The sequence below is a fragment of the Caretta caretta genome, chromosome 1 (genome assembly GCF_965140235.1).
Source record: "Caretta caretta isolate rCarCar2 chromosome 1, rCarCar1.hap1, whole genome shotgun sequence".
In the NCBI taxonomy this organism is placed as follows: Eukaryota; Metazoa; Chordata; order Testudines; family Cheloniidae; genus Caretta; species Caretta caretta.
In genome coordinates this window covers 170,576,487-170,587,760 of record NC_134206.1, presented here as the reverse complement: position 1 = coordinate 170,587,760, position 11,274 = coordinate 170,576,487, and positions in this window count along the sequence as shown.

Sequence of the window (11,274 nt, the reverse complement as noted above, 5' to 3'; positions counted from 1 at the left end):
TCGGCTTACCCGCCAGCGCTTCGCCGCGCGGCCCTGAGCCGTATCCTTCCGCGGGGAGCGGCTCCCCAGCCTTTGCACGCGCGCACAGTCGCCGCGCTGCGCCGGAAACCCATTCCGGGCGAGAGTGGCGCCCCTGGTGTAACGGGGTTCCCGCACGCAATCCCATTGCATCAGCAGGTTGCTGCATTCTGCACTGGCTGCAATTTTTAAGTTGTGCCATGGCGTAGATGCCTTGTAGTGTCCCGTTTCAAGCGCAGAGAGATAAAGTATAACCACTCAGGTCCCAGTTGTCAGGGATCACCTCTCTACTATATCCCGGCTTTAAAGTACATTCACTGAGGCTGAGGAAACCTTGGGATTAAAAATGTTCCACCACAAACTGCCCAATAATTTTCCTCCCACGAAAGAAGACTTGAGTCAGGCTCAGGCTGATACCTAGACACTGTCAACATAAGAAGATGATTTCGTCAACAAAGTAAACCTCTTAAATTGCTTAGACAAGTTTGTTACAATTTTGCTGTGTTCACTCGTGGCAGTGATTCAGCCAGATCACAACAGGACAAAGATATGACAGACACTGAGCATGTGAGGAACAGATAATTGTTTTGACAACATTAACTCCTCTGGAAGTTAAAACGTAAGAAATTAAAAATGTCTTATACCTAAATTCACGATTTAAAAATGAATTTAGAAAACACTGACAGAGTTGCAATGAATCTGCATTCAGTTAAAGAGTTTTCCATCTTCAGAAGAAGTATGAACCAGGACTTCTGGGGTATATACTTGGCTCTATCGCTGACTGAGGCCTGGGCTACACTACAGCATTAGATATCAGTGTACATACTATAGCCTTGTCCCGCCAGTGAAGTGCCCTATTACACTGACATCATAACTCCACTTCCACTAGAGCCATAGCACTTATGTTGGTGTAGTTAGGGCAAGTCAGTTCCTGTAGACAATGCCTTACTTATATCTGCTGTTGGCTGTCTTGTCAATTTCAGGGCTGCATGCTCAGTACCTGGTTTACATGGAGCAAGGCCCATGCTCAGAAGGGGCCCCGGCCTGCTCTGCTTGCACTGTGCCCTGAGACCCCGCCAGCCCACTACCTCCCCGCTTCCCCTGGCCCAAAACTTGCTCCTCTTGGCCTTTTCGCCGGCCGGCCAAGGGCTCTTCTCCACCCTCTGGCCCCACCCGCCAGCTTCTCTCTGCCTCCTGGCTTGACCTCAGTGCACCTTCGGCTCCCGTTTGTCTCTGCTTCCCACCACCTGTAGGGCCCCATCTGTCTCCCTGGAGCTGAGCCTCCTGGGACTAGTGCAAAAGTCTGGCGAGTCTCGGACAGTGTGTGTTGGGGGCTTCTTGGACCCCTCCAGGCAAGAAGGTCCTGAGGGAGCCCGGCTGGGGCAGGCCATGGCCTGACTGATAGTGCCACTCCTGAAGGGCCAGAGTGATTCCCCACCCTGGGACCAGCCTTGGCTGCACTGGTGGCTCAGCCCGGCAGACACAGTCACCTCCCAGCAGAGCCGGTTCGTGCGGCCAGGAGGCAGGGCATGGAGGAGTGGGTCTCTGGAGCACCTGAGCTGGGGAGGTGCTGGGCTGTGACAGGGCAGGGAAGATCTCTGTGTGTTGGGGCACTAGGGAGTGGGGTCTGTGTGGGGTGCTAGGCAGTTGTGGTAGAGCTGTGGCTGGGGGGCACAGAGCAGGGGTGGTGCTGTGTGGGGTGCTGTGCATCTGTGGCAGGGTGCTGGGCATAGCGGGTCCGGGGAGGCTCTGGCCATAGGGAATCGGGTGGGGGGGGGGGTGTTCTGATGTTGGGGGGGTGCTGTGTGGCATGGCATGGGCCCACCCCCAAGAGGAAGGGGCATGCTGGCAGTACAGGGCTGGACGGGCCATTGTGTGTCTGGCAACTGCTGGTTTGTAAATAGTGCCCTTGCACTGGGCTGGGCAGAGTGGGGCCGCCCCTGCCATGCCAGGCCCATCTACGCCTTGCTCCGGGGACCAACTCTCCTGCATCATGCTCCATTGCCCCCATGGGGGCCCACAGCTGTGTTTGGCATCCGGCCCACAAAAGGTTAATCCAGCCCTGTCCATGCTGGAGCTGTGAAAGCGGCAGCCAGATCCCAGCTGCCTCTGGCTCCCCCTCCCAGCTGGGCTGAACCCAACTGGCTCCCCACTCCCTGCTTAGGGAGCTGAGAAGCCCAGACTGCTGCCCCCTGCTCTTGGCAGGGAGGCAAGAAGCCTGTCTCAGCTTCGCACCAGGACAGGAGCATAGCAGCTGATCAGACTCTGGGCGCGGATCTCCCCACCAGGAGCCCGGCTGTCCCCGCAGGCTCTCTGCTCCTTGCCAGGAACGGGGCAGCCACATTCAGCTTCTCACCTCCCTGGTCCCCTCTGGGAACAGGGCAGTCAACCAGACAACAGATGTGAATCTCCCTTAGAGGTTTTTAAGGTCAGGCTTCACAAAGCCCTGGCTGGGATGATTTAGTTGGGGATTGGTCCTGCTTTGAGCAGGGGGTTGGACTAGATCACCTGAGGTCCCTTCCAACCCTGATATTCTATGATTCTCCCTGCCGGGAGCCAGGCTTCCCCCCGACCCCAGCTCTCGGTTCCCCCACTCCCCACTGGGAGCATGGCTTTACCTGGCGCGGAGCTCCGTGCCCAGACTCCAGTCAGCTGCCCCATATTCCGAGCAGGAAGGGGGCAGCCAAGAAGCCCGATGCAGCTGCATCATTCCTGGCCTGGAGCAAGAAGCTGAGGGAGGGTGCACCCAGGCTACTGGTGGGGAGCTGTGAATGGAGACATCTCCACACACTGCCCCTCTTAAGTCGATGGAAGTACTTCTGGTGAGGATGCGCAGGGCCAGCCTTAGGAAAAGTGGTGCCCTGGGCAAACTTGTATTTTTGGTGTCTTTGGCCCCCATGGATGTGGCACCCAACCCCCATTGCCCTTGGCCCCAATGCGCTCCCCACCCTCCGTTCGTCCCTAACCCCTGCACTGTGCCCGCCTTTGCCCTAACCCCTGTCCCTCCCTCCTGTGCCCCAATCCCTGCCCCTCCTGCACCTCTGACCCCTGCACTGTGCCTCCTTTGCCCCCAACCCCAGCACCCCATTCCTGTGCCCCTAAGCCCTGCACCCACCCTGCTGCACCCACATGGGGAAACTGACCTGGATGCACAGAGCAGCTGGCATTGTTGCTTGCTTCCCCGCCCCCCCAGAACACTGCTCCTCGCCACCCCCTCTAGGGGACTGTGAGTGTGGGAGCGATGTTAGGATTCCCTGCATCCAGGTCACTTTCCCCACCTGGCCTACATAAGGGGTGGGCAGGAGAGCAGCAGCTCCTAATGCCTCACAGCACAGCCCAGGTGGGGAAAGTGACCTGGACGCAGGAAGCCCTGGCATTCCTCACTCCCCTCCTTACAGCAGTCTAGGGGAACACAGAGGAATTTTTTGGGGGAGCAGCATCTATGCATCACCGCTCTCTTTCCCCGCCCCCCATGTTCCTCTCCTGGAGGAAGCAGGGAGAAATCTGGGCATCCCCTCCCCCCACCCATGGGGCATTCCCCTGCCAGCAGGAGCAATTTCTGACTCTACATCAGCAGTGCACACCTCTGTGCTTCCGCACGGCGGCCCCTTGATCATCGCGCCCCTGAGCAGTCGTCCGGGTGACCCACCGCATGGTGGTCCTGGCACCATCGACAGAAGAAGGGCAGTGTGGACATGAACAACCGCAGTAATTACTGCAGTGGCTGTAAGTTGACCTAACATAGGTTAACATATGTTTACAGTGTAGACATGTCCTTATTATGTTTACTTGGGCCCTGATGCAGCAAAGCACTTAAGCATGTGAGCAATCCCACTGATTTAAATGACAGGTTTCAGAGGAACAGCCGTGTTAGTCTGTATTCGCAAAAAGAAAAGGAGTACTTGTGGCACCTTAGAGACTAACCAATTTATTTGAGCATGAGCTTTCGTGAGCCACAGCTCACTTCATCAGATGTGTACCGTGGAAACTGCAGCAGACTTTATATACACACAGAGAATATGAAACAATACCTCCTCCCACCCCACTGTCCTGCTGGTAATAGCTTATCTAAAGTGATCAACAGGTGGGCCATTTCCAGCACAAATCCAGGTTTTCTCACCCTCCACCCCCCCACACAAATTCACTCTCCTGCTGGTGCTAGCCCATCCAAAGTGACAACTCTTTACATAATCAAGTCGGGCTATTTCCTGCATAGATTGGATCTATGGGCTAGCACCAGCAGGAGAGTGAATTTGTGTGGGGGGGTGGAGGGTGAGAAAACCTGGATTCGTGCTGGAAATGGCCCACCTGTTGATCACTTTAGATAAGCTATTACCAGCAGGACAGTGGGGTGGGAGGAGGTATTGTTTCATATTCTCTGTGTGTATATAAAGTCTGCTGCAGTTTCCACGGTACACATCTGATGAAGTGAGCTGTGGCTCACGAAAGCTCATGCTCAAATAAATTGGTTAGTCTCTAAGGTGCCACAAGTACTCCTTTTCTTTTTACTGATTTAAATGGGACTATTTATATTTAAAGTTAAGCACATGCTTAAGGATATTTTGCTACACTGGAGTTTTGGGCAAGTCCTTTATCCTTCCTGTGCCTCAGTTTCTCTATTTGTAAAACTGAGTTGTTAATATCGTTATGAGCTGTGTGAAAACTAGTTATGGATTGAGTTAAAACCTTGTTCAAACTTATGTGTTAACATGGCTGTGACAGGTTAGGCCCCCCCAACCTCCCCTGCATCCGGGATGCCACCTGATGTGCTGGGGTCCCACTCAGCCACCCGGCCCTGCCAGACTGGGTTTCCCTTGCACAGGGTTTTAGTGCTAGACTCTCAAGCCCCTTTCCAGCATACATCCTGGCAAGACCACACCCGGCTGCAGACACAGACTGCAGTCAGATCTGTGTGAGAAAATTCACCCAGCACTCACTCACCCACTGTGGAGCGGTAAACCCCAGATAATATTGTCTTATGCTGTATAGAAAGATCTGCACTGTGCAAGCTCATAAAATTCACCCTCTCCCTTAATGTAGAGAGAGATATGCACAACTTCTTGCCCCCCCCCATTACAAATTGCACAAACTGGGTGTAATAATAAACAGAAACAAGTTTATTAACTATAAAAGGCAGGTTTTAAGTGATTATAAGGGATAGCAAACAGAATAAGGCAGATTATTAAGCAAATCAAACAAAATACGCAAACTAAGCTTAAGATCTTAAAGAGACTGGTTTCAAGAAATAATTTCTTACCCTAAATGTTGTTTCAGGCAAGTGCAGAGTTTCTGTAGCTTAGAGTTCCAGTTATTTCTCTTTACAGACTAGACTCCTCTGTCTCAGTTGTGACTCACTCAGCCCTTGCCTTTTCCTCAGCTTAGTTCCTTTGGGCTTGTCTACACTGGTAAATTTTGTCAATTAAACTAATGTCAACACAAAAAAAAGACAAAAGCAAAGTCACCAAAGCGAGCCTACATTTGCTTCCTCTGTCAACAGATCGTGTCCACATTAGGGGCACCCTTGTCGACAGCATGAGCAATGCACTGTGGGTATGTATCCCACAGTGCCTGGCAACACCATCTGTCACTAGGTGTTGTGGGAAGGCAGAAACGGAGTACGGCGTATCCTGGGATGTGCAAAATGTCCCGTCCTGAACCGCTTTGTGTTCCATCCCTCCAATGGTTTCTGGCTTCCTTTCGCACCGTTTCTGACTTTCCTTTCATGCTGTTTGTCAGTCTTTGTAGTACGTGCCAGCATCTGCAGTGAGAGAAGATGGATCCCGCACTTCTCTCCTATGCGCTGTTAACTGTTGTGAGGACATCGCGCATGGCAGCAGAGTTACTCGCAAAGTTACTGACAGAGGATGAATCGCAGGCACCCAAGTGTGATAAGAACAGCAGCAACTTATCAGTGCTTTGTGCATTCACAGAGCAGATGCATTCGGTTGACCATCGCTTTTGGGCTAGGGAAACAAGCACTGATTGGTGGGATTGCATTGTCATGCAGGTGTGGGATGACAACCAATGGGTACAGAACTTTAGGATGCGTAAAGCAACCTTCATGGAGCAATGTGCTGAGCTGGCCCACAACCTGTAGTGCAAGGACACCAGAATGAGAGCTGCCCTTCCGGTAGAGAAGCATGTTGCAATCGCTATGTGGAAGCTGGCGAATCCAGACTGCTACTGGTCAGTTGCAAATCAGTTTGGAGTGGGGAAGTCCACTGGTGGTGCTGTATTACTCCAAGTGTGCAGGACTTTAGGCAGGCACACAGCTCCATGAGCACCCCAATCATGGTGAGCATCGGGAGTGGGGGGGAAGGCGGTTGTGCATACAGACAAAACGGTCACAGCTTGCAGGGCAGCTTTGCAGAGAACTCACTCTAAAATTATCACACACTTTTTCAAAAGCGGCCAACCTGCTTGCTGACATCTCACTACTGCGGGTGAGCAGGGAAACCAGGGCACAACTATGGTATGTTTGCAGCTTTCACTCCAGTCTATATGCAGCTCAGCCATGTGCCGCTTTGGTCCCAGCTCCAGTGATTGCTAAATGGAATGGTACAGTTTCCTACAATGGGGGAACTAACAAGACTGCAGTACCTTGGGATCTGCAGCAGAGGATTAACAAGTACCTATTGGAAACTTTCCAGAGCCTCTCTCTGGAGGATTCCCTGCAGATCTCAATATCCATCGACACCTTGCTTGGCCATGCAGATTAGCTATGGCAATGTCCAGCTCATAGAAAACACTACCTGCCTTCCACTTTTCGATTCCCTACACAGCAACTTATCCAGCATCTCATCTGCTTCCTGCTCCCTGTTGAGCACTTCTGGAGTGGAGAAAAGTTCCTGGCTGCCTGCCCCACCGGGCGACCCCGCTGGAAGCTCCACATCCTCTGCTACCTCCACTTCTTATCCAGAATTTCAGCTTCCGGGTTACCCCCTTTCAGCTGCCTCCGAAGTATCCACGGGGCTATCGGTGATGGAGGTGGGGTCACCACCAAGGATAGCATTCAGCTCCTTATAGAAGCAGCAGGTCTTAGGTGCACCACCGGAGTGATGGTTTGCCTCCCGCGCCTTATGGTACGCCTGCCTCAGCTCCTTTATCTTCGCTCTGCACTGCTGCGTGTCCTGATCATAGCCCTTTTCGCACAAGCCTTGAGAAATTTGCCCATATGTGTCCCGATTCCTACGGGTCAATCGCAGCTGAGACTGAACAGACTCCTCTCCCCATATACTGATCAGATCCAGCAACTCAGCAGTGGTCCAAGCGAGAATACGTTTGGTGCGATAGCCAGCCATGCTTACCTGGGAAGCCACCTGGGAAGCCAGCAAGCAAGAAATGAGATTTAAAATGCCCAGTCTTGCAAGGGGGAGGGGCGGGTGGGCTGCAAGGTAGTGGAGTTTAAACCGCTGCGCAGAGTGGCAGTATGGGAATTGTGGGACACTTTCTGGAGGCCAATAAAATAAAATAAAAAAAGGCGTGGTGTCTATACTGGCTGTTTATCGACAATAAAGGGAGGGGAAAAGACAAAGGTCTCTCGCAGGGGTGGAAGTTTTTTGTCGCCAAAACTGGACATTTTTTCTGACAAAAGTCCCATTGCAGTGTGTATGCTATTGCTGTTTTGTCGCCAAAAGGCAGTTTTTGGTGACAAAACTTGCCAGTGTAGGTTGGGTCACTGCTGAACTTTGACAATCCCCAGCTGGTAGAATGACCTTTTGTGGAGACATTACCAGCCAGTACAACCTAGAGGAGCGCTGAAGCTGCTGTAAATTTCACTTTGGGTAAACTAGCACTTGAACAGCCCCTGAACTGGAGGAGGACTCAAGATAGCATAATGTTTGGCTGCAGCTGTGGATTCAACCCTTTAAATGTATTTTGCTCCATATCACAACAGGCTCACAGTCATCAGATTGTCTCCTTTAACATTCTCTACCACACTTTATTTTCTTAAGGTTAACATCAGAGAATAAAAATCTGAGTCCATTAGATCTCTGTGAATTGAGCCAAGGACCAGTTTGGGGGTATTTTTAGTTGTACAAATCTGGCACTCTCAGCAGCACGCAGGGGACTTACTGGGTCACTTTAATCAACCTGTTGATCTAGACCAGCGGTTCCCAAACTTTTTCTGCCGCTTATGCAGGGAAAGCCCCTGGCGGGCTGGGCTGGTTTGTTTACCTGCTGCGTCCGCAGGTTCAGCCGATCACAGCTCCCAGTGGCCGCAGTTCGCTGCTCCAGGCCAATGGGAGCTGCTGGAAGCGGCGGCCAGTAGGTTCCTCAGCCTGCGCCACTTCCAGCAGCTCCCATTGGCCTGGAGCAGCAAACCACGGCCACGGGGATCCACGATCGGCCGAACCTGTGGACACGGCAGGTAAACAAACCGGCCCGGCCCGCCATGGGCTTTCCCTGCACAAGCGGCAGAACAAGTTTGGGAACCACTGATCTAGACCAAAGTGAAGCTAGGCCAAAATCCAAAGGACTTCTGATTGAAAAGCACTCTGAAAAGGATTTGGCTGCATTCCAATGGCTTTTTGTTAAATGAGAATCACAGCATATTAGGAGCTATGTGGTAGAGAAAGAAGATAGTCACGTAATAGAACAGAAAGAAGGAAAAAGAGCCAAAAATTATTACAAGGGTGAAGTCTCCAAATGCCCACTTGACGTTCATGAAGAATGTGATTTTCTTTTGTAGTCTGCGTAAAGTGGGATATTGTCCTTGGCACCCCCTTTACTTAAAGCACTACTAGCCCCAACAAGGCGCTTACACCAGAGGTGCTATACCCCATCATGTAGAAGTGACAAACCGTGACTACTATATCCTGAATTAGAATTCATCAATTCTAATGAACATATTCTCAAGACCAGTGGTTCTTCAACTTTTGTATTGGTGACCCCTTTCACACAGCAAGCCTCTGAGTGCGACCCCCCTTTATAAATTAAAAATACTTTTTTTTACATTTAACATTATTATAAATGCTGGAGGCAAAGCAGGGTTTGCGGGTGGAGGCTGACAACTCGTGACCCCCCCACGTAATAACCTCGTGACCCCAGAGGGGTCATGACCCCCAGTTTGAGAACTCCCCCATCTAGAAGCAAAGTATTTTAAGCATTGCCATGAGATAATTCCCAACATTAAGTGGAACCCCTTGCCCCATCTTCATTACCATGTTAAAATATTGTCCAGAAATTTCTCTAGTTGCACTGAGGAGCATCCAGCTCCTACCTAGAGGTGTGACACTGTCCTGGTGGCTCTGTGCACTGCCCCGCCCACAGGCGCCGCCCCTGCAGCTCCCATTGACCGCAGTTCCCAGCCAATGGGAGCTGCAGAGCTGGCACTTGGAGTGGGGGCAGTGTGCAGAGCCTTGTGGCTGCCCCTACATGTAGTAGCCAGAGGAGGGACATGCCGCTGCTTCCTGAAGCCGCGTGGAGCGGGGCAAGCCCCTGATCCCACTCCCTGTCGGGACTCGTGGGCTGGATTCAAAGGTCTGATGGGCTGAATGCGGCCCACGGGCCATAGTTTGCCCACCCCTGGGTTAACCCCAGAGGAATTGGAGGATGGAAAGAAAGCCTGAGAAGGCTGGGTAGAAAGAAGCCTCAGGAACAGCAGCAAGCTGTAGCACTGAGCAGACTTTAACTGCTCACTATAGGATTCCTTGGCTGGAACCCAGTGTAGAGTTGGATTCCCCAACCAGCCACTGGAAGTGGTACAAGATTAGTGGAGAAACCAACCGGACAGCTAGTCCAGAAGGGCTTTGTTACCCTGGAAGGGGAGGACTATATAGTGACCTGGCCAGAAGGCCAAGTCATGAATGGGGAGCACCTGGAGTTGTAAAGAGAAAAAGGTGGGGGAGGTGTCACAGCATGAGTAACTGATGGAAGTGGAGGCTAGCCTAGGTGAGAGCTGAATCCCTAGATGTAGCTACAAGGAGATGCCACCAGCAGTGAGTGAACTCCTTCACACAGGGTATCAAAGTAGTTCTCAGACGACCATGGTTGTGTGTTTTTGTTTTGGTTTTAGAGGGCCCCTGTATTACCTCATTATCCACCTTCAAAACTCTCTTCTCTGACATGATGCCTACAAAACAAACTTGACAATGGTTAGGCTGCTGGTGTGATGAGACCATTACCTATCACGCTCAATCGGTAACATTTCATGTTTTCTTTGTACTCTGCCATTGGTCTGTCTGTATCCATCTGCCATCTCTTGTCTTATATTGAGCATATGTCTACACTACAATGGCACAGCTACAGCACTGTGTATTCACAGTGTAGACATATGCTTAATATAAGACAAGAGATGGCAGATGGATACAGACAGACCAACGGCAGAGACATTGATGGAAGGGGTTTTCTGTCAATGTAATTAATCCACCTCTCTGAAAGGCTGTAGCTAGGTCAATGGAAGAATCCTTCCCTTGATCTAGCCAAATCTACATCAGGGCTTAGGTCAACCTAACTCTGGTGCTCAGGGTGCAAAATGTTTCACAGGCCTAAGCAACATAGCTAGGTCAGCCTGAAAAACATTAGGCTAAAAAACATATTCAGATCCATTGTAGAGCACTTGCCTTATTTTCCAGAGAAAGCAAACCAACACAAAGGAAGGAAAAAAGGAATTTTGATTTGTCACAGATGTAAATCAGGAGTAATTCTACTGAAGTCAGTGGAGTTACACTGGTATAAAACTTATATAAATGATATCAGAACTAGGTCCTAGATATGAGTTTATGTTTCTGGCAGTTAGTATTGGAAGCCTACTACATTTGAGAGACAAAAATAGGTACTCTTCACCCAATTGCCTGATGACTGTGCCCCAATGACTAACTCCCTAATTCCCTTCTCCAATCACTGCATCATCCAAATTGCCACTTTGTCCCTTGATGGGGCTTAATCCCTGTCAAGGTTCCTTCCCCACTCTGAACTCTAGGGTACAGATGTGGGGACCTGCATGAAAGACTGCCTAAACTTATTTTTACCAGCTTAGGTTAAATGCTGCCACCACCAAAGTGTTACACAAAGAACAGGGGAAGTGCCCACTTGGAAACGTCTCTCCCCCCCCCCAAATATCCCCCCAAGCACTACACCCCCTTTCCTGGGGAAGGCTTGATAAAAATCCTCACCAATTTGCATAGGTGAACACAGACCCAAACCCTTGGATCTTAAGAACAATGAAAAGCAATCAGGTTCTTAAAAGAAGAATTTTAATTAAAGAAACAGTAAAAGAATCACCTCTGTAAAATCAGGATGGTAAATATCTTA